Source organism: Mytilus edulis, chromosome 3, assembly GCF_963676685.1.
Source record: "Mytilus edulis chromosome 3, xbMytEdul2.2, whole genome shotgun sequence".
Lineage (NCBI taxonomy): Eukaryota > Metazoa > Mollusca > Bivalvia > Mytilida > Mytilidae > Mytilus > Mytilus edulis.
In genome coordinates, this window is record NC_092346.1 from 69,710,712 (window position 1) to 69,727,348 (window position 16,637).

The window sequence follows — 16,637 nt, forward strand, 5'->3', positions numbered from 1 at the left end:
TTATTCCTCTATCAATAAGCTTTAATTTGGTGTATACATTTTTCCTTGATTAGGAGCTAACGGTTTGCAGCACTGAGTCCATTCCATTATTCAAAATAAGCTATTTCTTAATGTTTAAGCGTATTTCGATATTTAGGTCCTTCGTTACTCCTCTAATATGCCTTGCGGAACATATTGACTATATAGATTAGACCGTTGGTTTTCCCGTTTGAATGGTTTTACGCTAGTAATTTTGGGGCCCCTTATAGCTTCAGTGTTGTTCGGTGTGAGCCAAGGCTCCGTGTTGAAGGCCGTACATTGACCTATAATGGTTTACTTTTTTTTAAATTGTTATTTGGATGGAGAGTTGTCTCATTGGCACTCACACCAAATCTTCCTATATCTATATACCTTTTGTTCCTCTCAGGATAAGCTTTCAAATGAGGTATAAGGTATATCTATAATTAGGGGCTAAAGGGTCGCAGCAGTCCATTTCATTATTCAAAATATCCATTTCATTATTCAAAATTGGCTATTTCTCAATTTTCGCGCGTATTTTGGCATTTAGGTCCTCCGTAACCCCTCTAATGGTCATTGCGGCACATATCGTTTATACTCAGTTTATTCCTAGATATCAATAAGCTTTAATTTGGTGTATAAATTCTTCCTTGATTAGGAGCTAACGGGTTGCAGCAGTCCATTCCATTATTCAAAATAAGCTCCATTATTTCTTAATGTTCAAGCGTATTTCGATATTTAGGTCCTTCGTTACTCCTCTAATATGCGTTGCGGAACATATTGACTATGTACCTTTAGTTCCTCTCTTGATAAGCTTTCAAGTGAGGTAGAAGGTATATCTATAGTTAGGTGCTAAAAGGTCGCAGCAGTCTACTCTTTTATTCAAAATATCCATTTCATTATTCAAAATTGGTTATTTTTTCAATTTTCACGCGTATTTTGGCATTTAAGTCCTCCGTAACCCCTCTAATGGTCATTGATGCACAATCGACTTGTTATATCTATAATTATAGGATGAAAAATAGCAAAGGTCTAGTGAAAATAAAAATAAAAACATATATGTTTTGGTAGTCAGGTCGTCCATACATTGAACCAAGGAATTTCTGTTAAAAATAGGTAGGAAAACCACTAGTTTATCCTCCGAAACTAGGAACTAGATAAATAAATCAAATTCAAATTCAAAGAGTGTTTTTATTTATTTACATTTTAATTTCTGATATTCATTTGAATATTTGTTAGAAAACACCAAAAAGACGAATTTAGCAAAATTCTGGATATAGCTATAGTGTCACAGTCAATTTTTTTTATTTTAATTTCACTATTCACCGCTTCAACTTGAATAATGAAACATAAACTATTTCATTATGCATTAATTTATTCATCACTTATATATATATACATTGTATATTAATTAACATTAAATAGTGAATAGTGAACTATTTCATTATTCATTATTGAATTTTGAATAATGAAAAATGAATTATGGACGTACTTCAGCGCGGTCATAGTTTACCACATACGTTGGCGATGTGTTGATATTCCTGGATTATTTTTTTAATCTCGTGCCATGCATTTTTCACCACAGACTCTTTTTGGTTCCTATCCAATTCAGTGTCCTTCAATATCTTCTGATTTGTGTTTTGATCCGAATTTCATATCAGCCTTGCTCTTCCTTTCTGCAGATATCAATATTGTCAATTTATAATTAATAAGTATTAGATTATTATTAATTGATGGTAAAAGGGATATCAGCTGTAAAAGTTAGGTCAATCGAATGTATCCAACCGGTCAGTTTAATATAATACATTCTAAAACTTAGTATTAAGAACTACTGAAGTTCCATAGAAAACAATAAATGTATGGAATCATTTTAAAGTATCAGCATGGTATTCCTGACTGGACGCCTTCTGACCCATCAGAACTGTCGATGGACATATGACACCAATATAAACAGACCTATAGAGTTTGTGAAACAGACCATTAAACTTAAAATACAAAAAGATGGGCAAGCTTATACAACAGCATAAGGTAGATTTTCTTAGTTTTATATTATCTCATTTCATAAATATGAACAAAATGTTATATCCATTTCATACACATTCTATTTTTTCCCAATATTTACTTATCCGTAATGGTGCGTGCAAATAAAATGTATAAATACGTTCACTAATAGTATGTAATTATATTTATGAATTACCAATTTTAAGCATCGTAATCCATATTTTATGTGGCAATACTCTTTTATAGTTCTTTTTGGATTATTCTGAACTTTCATACTAAATATGTCATTTTGTTGACGTATTCATTCACCCTATCCACTGATCCGTCAGCCATATTGATTTTTTATCTAGATTATTGATGCGTTTGGAAGGATAGTATTTTTATGCTATTCATCAATGTCAATAAGTACTTATTTGTGATAACGAGAAATTCAGGGACGATGCAAGTTGTTCCATTTTCATTATATTGTCAGACGAAACAACAATTTGCACATTAGTGAAATTACAGTATAATTTTGGCCATTTTTATGCCCAGAACACATTAATATCCATTAGGCCAAAAGTCAATCTAACCATATTACGAGATTTCTAAGCTTATATTGATTATAACTATAAAATACACTTTATAATGGTGTTTGCACATATTTTTTTAGAAATACGTCTCTTTGCGATGAAACGTAAGCAATCTATTAATCGTTTATTACTACAACCAATGATCATTTGCCGTTCTTGTATTACATGTTAGTGTATTTTCGTTTTATTCTATTTATGAGCACCGATGGTTTTAAAAGAATTTAGAATTCCTATATATACGTATAATCAAGGAGAAACGTGATCAGAATACTTTCAAACCACTTAACAATTCAATAAAAATGTTCCACTTATTCGATTCTTTCGGCACATATTAATGGTTTGTATGCAAATGCATTATTATAAAATCATCTATCATTTTAATTGTAATAAACCGGTGGGAAGGGTTGTATTTTCTATAAAAACAGTCATTCTGGGATTTATTCCTTCCAGTAAAACTATTGTGACGGTTTAGGTTGTAGTCTTGCAATCGTCAGTACCATAGGCTTACACGCAAAGCAGCTGTTCTTCAAATATTTTTAACTGAACAATGCTACATCGATTTTTTTCAATATACATTTATAAAGCATTAAATAATGTTATACTATGTATTCATGCAGAAAAAGGCACCATACCACGAAAAATAAGTTTATCAATCTCGAAGTAAAAACTTATTGTTTTCTACTTTTTGTTTGCTGTTTTTAACCGATTGCCCAACATGCATTATCCAAGATGTTCTTATCTAACACTGGCAGACCATATTTTCTGTATGAAAAATATCAGATTTTTGCAACCAATATCATGCCATAGATAGATCTATTTATAATTGTAAGAGTTGTAATGCCCCACCTACGATAGTAGAGGGGCATTATGTTTTCTGGTCTGTGCGTCCGTTCGTCAGTTCGTTCGTCCGTTCGTTCGTCCGTCTGTCCCGCTTCAGGTTAAAGTTTTTGGTCAAGGTAGTTTTTGATGAAGCTGAAGTCCAATCAACTTGAAACTTAGTACATATGTTCCTTATGATATGATCTTTCTAATTTTAAAGACAAATTAAACTTTTGACCCCAATTTCACGGTCCACTGAACATAGAAAATGAAAGTGCGAGTTTCAGGTTAAAGTTTTTGGTCAAGGTAGTTTTTGATGAAGTTGAAGTCCAATCAACTTGAAACTTAGTACAAATGTTCCCTATGATATGATCTTTCTAATTTTAATGCCTAATTATATTTTTTACCCATTTTCACGGTCCATTGAACATGGAAAATGATAGTGCGAGTGGGGCATCCGTGTACTTTGGACACATTCTTGTTTTTATTTTTGTTTTGAATTGTTTTACATTTGTCATTTTGAGATATTTTATAGCTGATTACTCTTTTTTGAGTGCCGTACGATGACCTATAGTTGTCTCATTTGCAATCATTCCACATGTACATCTTCCACATATTTGCAACTGGAATTTTAACATTCAACAATCAATCGCATTATATTCTGATATAAGCAGATACAACCTTCGTATATTTTTTAACAGAAACAAATGAAAACTACCCGTGTAGAATTCAACCCGCATGATTTATTATATGATAAGTGATATTTTCATTTTATCTAAAAAGACAAATCCGTTATTCTACGACAAGTATGCTTATTTACCATAAGATTGGATTATTCTTGAACGTAATACTTATGTAAGACTTATATTGATTTCACTCACCAATCGGTTTACCACACGTCTTTTACAATCATTCAATGATACCTTTTATCTCATTATAGTCTGATCAATATCATACGATTACAGAGAAACAAGTTAATAATTTGTTTTTGTAGTACATATTCATTGGATCCTGGTTTTACTTCTTTTTGTCTCTTTTTTGTTTCTTGGTTTAGTAGGATCCTAAAACATTATAATCTGAAAATGTTTGGAATATACGAGTATTTTTAACATATGAGTATGCCCATGCCCATATGCGTATGGTCTGGCTTGAAAAGTTACCTTTAATACTACAAGTATGGCAGATGGAGTTGTTCATTTCAGGCAAGAGTTTATAAAAACTATTTAATCATTTAATCATTTGGTCATCATTATTAGCTGATTTTTACTTGCAAGTTAAAATAAAACTAAACACATTATACATGGTATTGATACGGTTGTCCTTACAAATGACGAATATGTCGACTTAGTAAGATAACTTCAACGAATATCTAAATGGACTGTCAATCAATGCTATTTTACTAACAGACGAAATAGTCGACGGGATTACGACACGTTTACACTAACTTAGACAAGAACACTCGGATTCACGGCTTTCAGTTTGTAACTTTTTCCTTTCTTTCTTTTTTTTCGAGAACGAGATATGTGTTCCCAAGAAAGAGCTGAGAATCTCGCATATTTATTCATGCTTAACTTTTTATCAATATCTATATATGGCATAAATTCTCATTTGTAAACAAGTGTGTATAAACTAACTCATATTATAATTCGACCATACGCCTATGATCCGACGTATAAACAATAGGTTTTCAGAACAAGTCTTGTATATGTACTTCTAGTGAAATCACTAGAAATTCGAAGCAACAATGCAAGTTATTTCTTTTTTTAAATAACTTAAGATAAATATTCTCTGAATACATGTAACACACCTTGTGTATTCAGGATGAATGTACTCATATGAAATTCAATGACTTTTGGATTTTTCCAATGACTAACCTCCCCTTTCGAGGATTATTGTTTGTACATTTATGACGAAGGGAACCGTAATGTTTGTTTTTTTTTGTGTTTTTTTTCGCATTTGAAGAAGAAAAATAAGTTAATTAGTATTTCTTAATAGTTTTTATTCGTCGATTTCTCTTTTTCTCATACAACTAGGTGGGGTCAATTTGATCTTCCTACTTTTATTTTTTTTTTAAGATGGTAAGAAGCTATGTCGCATACATCATAATTTTGTTATTTTTCATCACTTTGGTACAGTGTATTGCGCACTATTGAAAGTTAACTTGTCAGTGGTATTATTGATTTTGTATATGGATGCGTTTATGTCGTTTTTTAGCCATGTGTATTCATGAGTGCCACGTTGTCTCCGGAAATTATGACCCGCACTCTTATATCATAAATCAATTAATATCTAAAATACTTCAAATCCCGACTCATCAGCCATTTTTATTCGTAATTCGCATGATGACTTTTTTCTAGTGCACAAACTTATGATATATGCGACATAGCTTCTTATCATCTTAAAATTTAAAAAAAACATAAAAGTAAAAAGGTTAAATTGGCCCGACCTAGTTGTAATTTGTCATAATGATTATGATAATATATATATATATCGATCAAGTTAATATGTTGACTCATTAACCTAATTCAATCAACTTGCACCATAACTAGAATGTGTGTAATAAGCCATTTAGTTGCTGTGATTTCTATGAGTGAGACGTATGAATATATGGTTTAGTCCACTAAAAGGGTTCAATAGTCATCCTACTTTCTGGACAGTAATTTTACAGACGTGACCTTTCGTATTTCAAACTGGCCAGAGAAAACAACTTAACTCATTAAGACATAGGTACAGACAATACTTTATTTGTCCCACGTATGTGTCATTGAAAGAAAATTAAGAATTTAAATATGTGTGTATCATATATTTTCATTTCAGTATCCTTATAGTTTTAATAAATAAAGAAAGAGAAAAAAGGTATCCCAAATATTTTCATCGATATTTGATTGAATGCACACGATTTAAGCATATTTAGTATAAAATTAAATTAGTTATCTTAACGTTAACTTAACCCTTTATCTATAAAGGTATATAGGGTCAGATATCTGTTTGATCAATTGTCAATGAAATTAATCGTCTTTTTGTTAAATTTTGTTCATTCGTTTAAAGGATATTAAGTCTATGCTTTGTTCTAAAAGGCATTGGATATCAAAGTTTAGTGTTCAATTTCATATACTTTGAGTAGTTTAGCATATTCTTTTTCGTTCTATTTGTTCCAAAAAAATGTATGGACAAAAGGATTTTTTAATGATAGAATGCTCTGAATCGTATCTGAGCCACGACCTATTCTCTTTACACAATCATTTAAAATATTATTTATGAGTAATTAACCGTTATGTGTTGATTAACTACTCCAGATTTTGACTTTTATAGTCAAAAATATTTTATTTCATACGTACAATATATTGTTTTAACTGGCTTACCCTTTCACAAAATAAGTTCAAGTTCAAACATATAGACTGCATATTAATATTAGTATTGTTGGTGTATAATTAGTACAAAATTGTGGGTAAAAAAACTTGGAATACTCATTCTTTTCAATTGTTTGCAACACGGAAAAAAATTAATGGTATACAATTGTGTTTAAACAGGTATGTAAATTTTTATGCTTCAATAAAAAGATAGTGGTGCATAAAACATTTTTGATCAATATTCTGATGTTAGCTTTGCATGTAAAATACACACGCCTCATGTAATATGTATGGCTGCATTATAGATATCTATAATTTTTTAAGGTCAATTGACCAATAAAGAGAATTGGTCCTAAACATAGGCCGTTCTACTGTTTCCTGTCGTTCCCTGCAGAACCATTTTATGCTGAAAAGACCATCAATGGCATGTGTGTTAACCAATCTATTTAAAAATGTCTAATTTCATTGTAAACAGGAAAACATATACAGATTTCCATTTAAACGACAGAAAGCACAAAAATTAAGCATAGTTACGCATTTGGATGGCATATTAGAAAACAAACCGTTTGACAATGACACTGAAACAAACGCCGTGAGTGTGTTAGTTATACTGTTTGTTGAACTTTATTCATATTCAAAAACTTTGCTGAAATATTTTTTATATATTGGAATGAAATGCTTAAAGGATAAAATAGATGTCGAAATATTTCATTTCTTTTAATTTTTTTTTACATCAGAGACATATCTTTTAAAGTAAATTGGCATTCTGGATGGTTGTTAATCTTAAAAAACGAACTAAAATATTATTGGTATCACTTTGAAACGGGATATTTGAACCGAATAATTCGTAAAAATAAATCGAAAATAATAGCGTCAGTGTGTTAAGATCGGCAAATCAATTATTCATGAAATACCTTATTTTCAACGCAGTCCGTATGATATATATAATTGTTTTGCCATTTCAAAAACATAACCCAAGACAACGATATGAATAACTTGTACATGTAACCCACACACCATCATTGTCTCTGTTTGAATAAAGCCATCAATGTAATATAATTTTAAAACGACTATTGTTTGCATATGAAATACAATTTTTAAATGAAATATTTTGGAACAATATATATGAATATTTTTAAATGTATAAATGGCTACCTGTTGTTTCTTCTGACACAGAAACCAGTCAGTGTACTTTAAGTCAGACTGATTGCCATGTTCTGCTGTTACGGTTACCTCCTACAATATTATTTAATTTAACCCTAGAATATCGTTTAGGAGTATATCAGCAATCAATTATTGTTAAGCCAACTTCGGAATTCAATGTCAGTACATTCTCAAGAGGGATGAATGACAATTTTCTATCAGAAAATAAAACCAGAAAAATCTGCCTTTGTCTGAAATATACCACTATATATACATTACATATGATATTAAAATACGATTTTTTACGCTGTTTTATAATATTTTGTTAAACACTTTCCTACAATATTATAATTCGAGATAAATGGCTTTGTTTAAAAAGAAAGTCAGAAGCTAAGTTCATGTTTCTGTTCCTTTTATGGTGCAACTAAATACAATTTAATGCTGAAAGTTTCTTTAAAAAGAAAGTGACTATCCCTTATCTATATCCAATAAAATGCTTTTAGCAAAATACTTGAATGTTTATCAGAACTTAAATATAGTTAACACAACTGTGCGAATAAACAATTCAATCAATAAGTATTGATTGTTTTCCTTATTTCCAAATCCGAGGGTGGATGACCTTTTCTTCATGTATATCCCAAGAGGAGATCATCTTTTCAGAACCTTCGGTAGCCCTGGCAATCGATACTGACAGATGAAGTATTTTCACCACAGAAAAGGATTATTTGCCTGTTTGTAATCTATTTATTCTTTAGAGATTTCACGAACTATATAATATAGATATAAATTGAGGGAGATACGTTAATGAAATAGCATCATAATGACACACACACAACGGCAACGACAAATCTACAGGTCAACTATCGGTCTTCAAAAATTGACAAAAGTTTATACAATTTCTAAGCTTTAAAACCCGAGTTGAGAAAGTTTGAAAATAAATATAACAGAAAATATCATAGAAATACCATCCCCATCCGTCAAATTTCTCAGAATACAATATCCAAACTAAATTCCTGGCTTGAGGACTCGTATACAAGTTGTGGCATTGTTGGTGTGGTTAGACTAGTTATTTAGTAGATAGTCAACTTTCCGTTTTAATCTCGGGCGGCAGCACACAATTTAAATAGTTTTAAGATAGAAAGCACGTAATTCTTTAATGTTACTAACTAACTATAGACATAAAATATAAGATCATGTAAAAAACAGTAAATGCAGTCAAATATTGCTAGCAGCTAACAAAAGCTAGCTGAACGGGCTTAACCTCCATATGGAATCATGCCGTCATACACTCTTATGTGGCGACAGTATTTCGGTCCAAAGTAAATCAAATTCAAACAAAATTCCAGCAATTCAGTTCAACTGGCTAAGTTAGTATCAGTAGGCGCTATAGCCTCTATGGCATAGTTGTTTTACCTTCACTATTTTATTACATTAAGTTTCAAATAACATAAACTGCTAAATTATTAATTTTTCTGTAATTGATAAATGACTTATTTCTTCCCTTTACTGTTACATTGCATTATGTAAGAATGTGAATATTATATTAAGTTAAACCTATTTTCATCAAGGTTTCTGTATCGATTTTAATGAGAGAAATCAAATATAAAATAAGGTGGGGTAACTGAATGTATCACTTTATAAAGCCTATCTGACCGTCAGTGATCAGTAAAACTGTTACAGTTGAACACCTATTACCATGCCAAGTTTGCGTATGATGTCTCTTTTTCTAAAAAAAAAAAAAAAAATTATGAGAGAGCAGTTGATATCTTTTTTTTTAAAAACCATACAGTTACACCCGAATGCACCATTGTCTCAAATTCAGTCAATAAGTGCACACTTAAAATTAATATGTGAATGTAAAAAATTAAGAGTCATAATAACTTTTTATGTATAGTAGCTGTTTTAGTGACGATTTGTTCAATTTAGAAAAAAAATGTCCAATTCATATGGATTGAAATAGTAAAAAAATATATAGTTCACGCAAAGCTTAAATTGCATCACAATGTTCGTTATTATAATAGACAATAGTACCGTCAACGCTGATTAATTAATTGATCCCAGGAACGGGAAACCCTAGTTTTATTCCGATCATTTTCTTAAAGAAATTGTATCATATACTGTTGAATGCATAATCATGATATTAAACATATAACTATATTAGGCTTTACTTTATATACCGACGTTCCAAATGTCTAAACGTATTTTAGTGAAAGGGATGGACTTCTGGCTATCAAACTACACGTACAATCTAATAAATTTTGTGTGTTTCATCCAAGAAGCAGCAAATCAATAGAGTTTTGTGTTTGATGTTATATATCATTTATGTTTGAATGTCAGTTCGCAGCTTTTGAAGCTGATTGCGTTGAATTATAACAAGTAACGACCCGGATCCTTTGGCAGATAACAATTTATATTATTTATTAGTATAAGAAAACAATTTTGCTAATAGGTAATTATTGCTTTGTCTCTTTCCGAGATGTCATTATCAATATCTTTACACTTACGATCCTATAAACCGACAAAGATATTCAGTTTTAATATGGAGGTAATAATGCTTCATTAACTGTTGGCTTAGATCATATCACATATGCTCGATTCTATAGTTACAGACAGTCATTAGATGGAATATTGATCGGAAAATACATTGCAATGTGTGTGTTTAACTTTTTTTAATCAGCATACTGTTATTAAAGTTTATTAAATGTTCATCATAGAGGTTGCATGGGCAACAAGGCATATATATTACATCACGGTTTATATCCTCAGTATGTTAAATCCATGTTCGCAGAAAAAAATGAATAGGTTAGGATTTTTTTTCTCCTTCATGTTGATCTTATGTCAAAAAGTGATATTATCAAGTATTTTGTTGTCACTGTTACTTTCAATTGGGTCATTAAATGTTTTGTAGCGAAAACATAAGGTTTATCAGGTACTCAATGTAATGTGAGAGCAAGGATTTGTATAGTGAGTCTCACTATACAAATCCTTGGTGAGAGATACACCCTGTTTGTCTTCTTCAAATTATAGGTCGGTGAGGGTGTTTTCTTTCAGTTCATTTTTTTTTTCATTTACTATAATGTCATCGGGTCAATAATTTACATCCAAGTATGTAATCGGATTTATCCTGTAATTAGACAACTATTGTACAAATAACTGATAAATTCTTGTACATATAAAATCTCCTGTTACTCCGCCAGTATATTGACCAAACGGTAATTGTGAATATTTCAGATTGTGTGAAAGTTAATTGTTGGGTCCTCTCCGCGGTCCGCGTTTGATCATAGTATTTATTTTCTTTGAAAAATTAAAGACAACAATCATGATTTAACAAGCTTGAAGTGCAGGTTGTTAATTGCAGGATTAAAACTAAATATGTACATTGTTCAAAATAAAAAAATAATTTGTACTCGCTTCGACACAGGGGAAAAGCTCGGCGAGTTAAGTTTTTCGTCCTGTTTCCAAATAAATTATGTATCAACAATGCAGATACACGTTCATCGTACTATTATAATTGCCGATTTAAACATATAAATGATCTTAATATATAAATAAGCTTGTATCAATCATTATCTACTCAATTACTGATAATTCAGATATCTAAGTGTGGTCTACAGCTTTTGGAGATCTTGCGATTTAGTTGTATTCTGTGACATGAATCCGTACACACAAAGAGCTAGTTGTCAAGTATCTCTCAATACAAACTGAGGATACGTCATTTATCGCGATGCTATCAATAATATTAAATCATTAATGGTCGAATTAAAACCTTACATTAATATGTCAGGCCAACTTATTCGGAGCAAATCTAGCTTCAAAGAGTTATTTGTTTCAAGTTACCTGTATTGAATGGTTTACCTATTGTCACCTGATAATACCGATTATACAAAAAAGATAATGAAATTATTTATATAGTCTTCTCATTAATTTTGCAAGATATGAATCAATACCCCTACTAATTGATTATAGTCTCTCTCTTTCTACCTGGATTAATACGTTAATTTTGCCGGAAAAAAATCTTCTTCAACTAAATAAATATATGGAATGCAAAAATGATAAGCAAAAATGTAAGTTATTCTATATGTGTTTTTGAATTGCTACTATTATTTTAACGGCTATACAGAAAATGTTAGGATTTTTTTGGTTAAAAGTACATCATATGTTAGGCGATGGTCAGCGTTATTTTATTATTCAGATAAACGGAAGACGTTATAAACCTTTCTATAAAACATTTCTTTTTTATATTTGCTAATGCAGCATACCAAATAGGTTATAATGGCAAAATACAGTAAAATAAAATAAAGGAAGAATACACGTCATGCATATTGGAGCAGCATCTTTATGCAAACTTGATCAATTTATTATTTTTTTATTGAACCTGCAGTCGAAGTCACGATACAAATATTGTATAGCCTACATTTAAATGATATTTATCAAATTAGTTTCGGCGTTCAAGGTTAAATTGCAATTTTGGTATAAGAATTGGCATATATGAACATTTACGAATAAATTGCATTAGTATCAACGTTTTACAGAAAAGGGGTTCACTAACATCAATGAAAATGGGAAGATAAAAATTTCGGAAGCTAAGTCACGGTAAAGAAAAATGAGTGCATAAAAAGAATGGATTCATCAAAACTAAACAGATAAAATTATCCCAGTGCCTGGCAGAGTTGACTGTCATCTGGTTAAGATACACATGTTTTTGTCATTAGAGATGCACGAAATGACAGTACACGACAAACCCCCAGAAAACAAATATGAACTCCTGTGCTTCATTAGGTAATCGTTATTGCTCCAATAGTTGCACTCGTCGTGTTACTAATGTCAAAATCTGAAAATGAACTAAGTACAGTTTTCCAAATTAAAATTAATTAAATTCGTGAAATGTGACGGACATTATTTCAGATCTTTTCTCTTTTTTATTTTAGATTATACCATGGGATTTATTATGTTATTGGATTATTTTTCATCGAAATGTTAGTGCAGAGCAATAGAGAAAGAAGGTAAGCTATAAATATCAATAATTCATTGTTTATATTACAACTACTTTTATTTCATACTAAATAAAAATACATGTACACAAAATAAAAGTATACGTGTGGTGTCTATTGGGATATGTATTGATTGTGGTACACCTACATTTTTTGTATCAGATCAATATGGGTGCTATAAACAGTTTCGTATAAAAAAAAAAAACTAGGGGTTATTCCCCGACTAAAAATAACCATGGAGGACTGAAACCCCTGTTTATTTACTCAATTGGTGCAAAAGTATCATGTTTTTTGTATTTGATTGTAAAAATTAGTTAATTAGCTTTCAATTAAAACAGGTTGAATGATTGAAATAATTTAAAAAATTATATTAACTTTACATGTTTTGAGAGGAGACAACACTGTAAACATCCTGTTTTTTTGGCAGTGAAAATTGAAAACTTATTTGCAGCCACTGTAGCTCTTTTCGGAGCAGGAGACCGTACCCTGAAACAAGATTTTTTTGAAAGGCCAGGTAAAAACCTACAAATTTCATACAGTTTTGATTATGTAAAATGTGCATGGATCATGTCTTCATGGGTGTGTATATGACCTGGTTTCAAGTTTTTTTATGTTCAAATTAAATCCTTTTCCCCCCCATGTTCATTGGATGGAATATTTTTAATATATTAAAAGTACACATTATTTTTATTTCATTATAAACTAGAGAACATTCTGATTCCAGTGATATCTAGTTTTATACAAGTATCTTTATTAATCAGTCCACCACTAAGGGTCACTTTTGCATGGTCCCTCAAAATATGACGTCATAGAAAAAAAACTGTTGATTGCACACTATATAACCATCACGAATCAGACTGAAACCTGTGTGTGTTAAATGAAAGTATAAATAATAATTGAAAAATTGATATGGTGATGGTAATAGGTATCTCCTCGGATGCACGTTTTTTTATATTATTGTACTCATAGTAAAAATCATGTTGCTGGTCTCGTACTCTCGAGTTCGAGTTCCGAAGGAATTTGTAGTTGATGTTTCTGTGCTAATTATAGGAGACGAAAAAAAGGCTAACAATATGCGTCTTGGTCGAAAACGTAAAGTAGAGATATTTCAATATTGACTTGAGAAATAGCATGCTAACCACACTGACTCACGTGTCGGTTTAGTACAAATGAAGGTTCATAATTGTATCATATTTACATGGAATTGTTCTGAATATGTATGTAATAGTGATCACTGGACATTTAACAGTCATTCATCATCAATCTCATGAAAGGGAACGCTTCTGTCCACACTTCAAGGTTTCTGAAAACATAAATATTCTCTTAAACAGGGAGAAACAACTTTTTTTTTAAAATTACTATGTTTTATTTGGAATAATTTGTATTCGATGCTGTATACAATGGAAAACTGAACATTTGAGAGAGTATGATACTACTAAGATAGGAAACACAACGTTATGATTACAAAAATAATGATAATGTTGAGTTTGAGGTACTAGCTCTTCTATCAAAGAATTATTAACTGAATAAATAAACGTTTGGATTTTTCCATCAATTAATATGTCTGGAGCGATCAAATGTACCCTTTTCGCCCTGCTGATACCATGAACTTAAATGAACTGAAATGTACTTAGATAATCTGCCTAGTATCTACAAATGTATAAAATATCACATTTTAAATGGAATGTGTAGAAATGAATGGTGGCTACCTGTGTGTGTCGTTGGTCTTATCATGGAAGTATTATATAGTACTTTCATGATCGTATAATTTTTCCATTTCTATGGTCTTATCAAGTATATGCATCAGTCTTCATTTCCATTGCAAACAGTGTCATGTTAGTATAAATCTTTCTTCCAATTATACAGTTCAAAAAGCATGCTTGTTTTGACTTAAAGAAATGGGATCGTGCTGTAAGCTTATCGAATTCATAATTGTCCGTATTTGTACTGTGTAGTAGAATGTAAAGTAAAGTTCAAATTCTCGAGACCTCATGTCAATGTCACGTTTCGTTTGGATACATTATACTTTTTTCGAAACAGCTGATTGCTTGTTTTATCAGATTTCACATGCAGTACCTGCAGGAGATGGTACAAAGTAACGATATAGTCTGAAATTTGTTTTTATATACAAATGTGCAATCGAACAGGAACATGTCTTTTGAAACCGCACAGAACTTGTAATTACATATATACATGTATATAAGCAGTATATTTTTTTCTCACAAGACCAACAAAAGGAAAACAACACATGATTATACATTAAAATTCTAGACCAGACAATAAACGTATTTTATTAATTTTATTAATTTATAATTATGAAATCTTAAGTTTAAAATATCCTCGTTTGTAGCAGAAACCGCATGTATTATATTAAATACATAGGTGGTCAAAGTAATCGACTGTAATGTCATGTTTAGGTCGAAGCACGTTTGGATTTGAACTCTGCATATTGCATGAAACTTCGCACGATGATAATTGCCCAAAACTTACTTAATATATCGTTCTTTCAATACATTTTGAAATTGAATTCCGATAACCTTTGCCTTTATTTCGAAAAAGAATAACAACATCCTTTATCCTTTTTAGTTAATTGACACATTTGACAAATTTTTAAATGCATTCTTCGGATAAGTAGTCTGTCATATAACCTCTGCCATTGTGCAGTATGTATACTTTTACATGCCATGTACTTAATGATTAGCATACGCATTGTATATTTTATTGCACAGACTTAGAATAAGTACATCTTTAATCTATTAAGACATCTAGTGACAATATATATTCATGTATATTAAACCATTACATGCGCGTAGCTACGTTTACGTCAAAACGCCCGGGCGTACACTTGGATTTGGTAAAACAAAATATTTTCATCTAGATATTGTTAAAAGAATGATTAACAATACATCAACCTTCTAAGTCTTTCTTCAATTGCTTGTAATTTCGAATAAAAATGACAAAATTGGTGTCATATTTATATATTTGTTCATTTTCTGTCAAAGTCTAAATCTACCGTGATTTCTACACTCGCTTTCCTTTTTTAAAGCAATTCCTCATGTACTTAGATTCGAAATGTTGTTTGCATGTTTTTTTAATTGTAACTGTGTAGATGTAGGTTCAGTATGTGGTATGATTTTACGATAGCTGGTCAAAAACTGTTTATGGTCAAAAGAGTATCCAGCGCATCATGACGAAATTATATATGATGAATTTTCCCGTAATTTCTGGATTAATCAAAGGAATTTCTTGAAGTATTTACATTCTGAGGTTAAAATTTGGTACATATAAATTATTTGTGAAACCGTTGTCAAAGTTAATGAAACTTTCTTGGAGGAAAACGTGTATAGCGCAAGAAAAAAATTCCATCCAGGTATCACAGACACTCTTCTCAGATTTTTTTACCTTTATACCTTTATATAAACTAAAGTATAAAGGATTTTTTCTGAGACGAGTGCCTGTGCCTGGTATCTATGATGTCGAGTTAATTTACACGATAAATTTATAAACCTCCATATTTTGTCATGAAACTTGTGCAGAAATTGTTTAAATCCTGTAATGGACTGATAAATGAATAAACTTTTCGCGGGGAGAAATTTCAGGCGTGAACCAGGGTTCTATTTACACATTTTAATATTGCACCTGAACAACTCAACTGAAAAACTAATCATTTCATGTTCATTTATGATTCTAAATAAACAATGAATAGATTAAACATAAACAAATAACCATTTTGAATCTAAATAATGTTGTTATTGATATGAGTT

General features: G+C 30.8%; 1 protein-coding gene across 3 annotated transcripts in view; it reads left to right on the forward strand.

The window, feature by feature from the left end:
* Nucleotides 1-16,637, forward strand: part of LOC139517278 (sodium channel protein para-like) — a 111,012-nt gene that overhangs the window by 13,976 nt on the left and 80,399 nt on the right. For all 3 annotated transcript variants that reach the window (XM_071308175.1, XM_071308177.1, XM_071308176.1), the window contains exon 2: nucleotides 12,811-12,885. The gene's annotated coding sequence lies outside the window, so the exon portion shown is untranslated. The remainder of the gene's footprint in view (nucleotides 1-12,810; nucleotides 12,886-16,637) is intronic.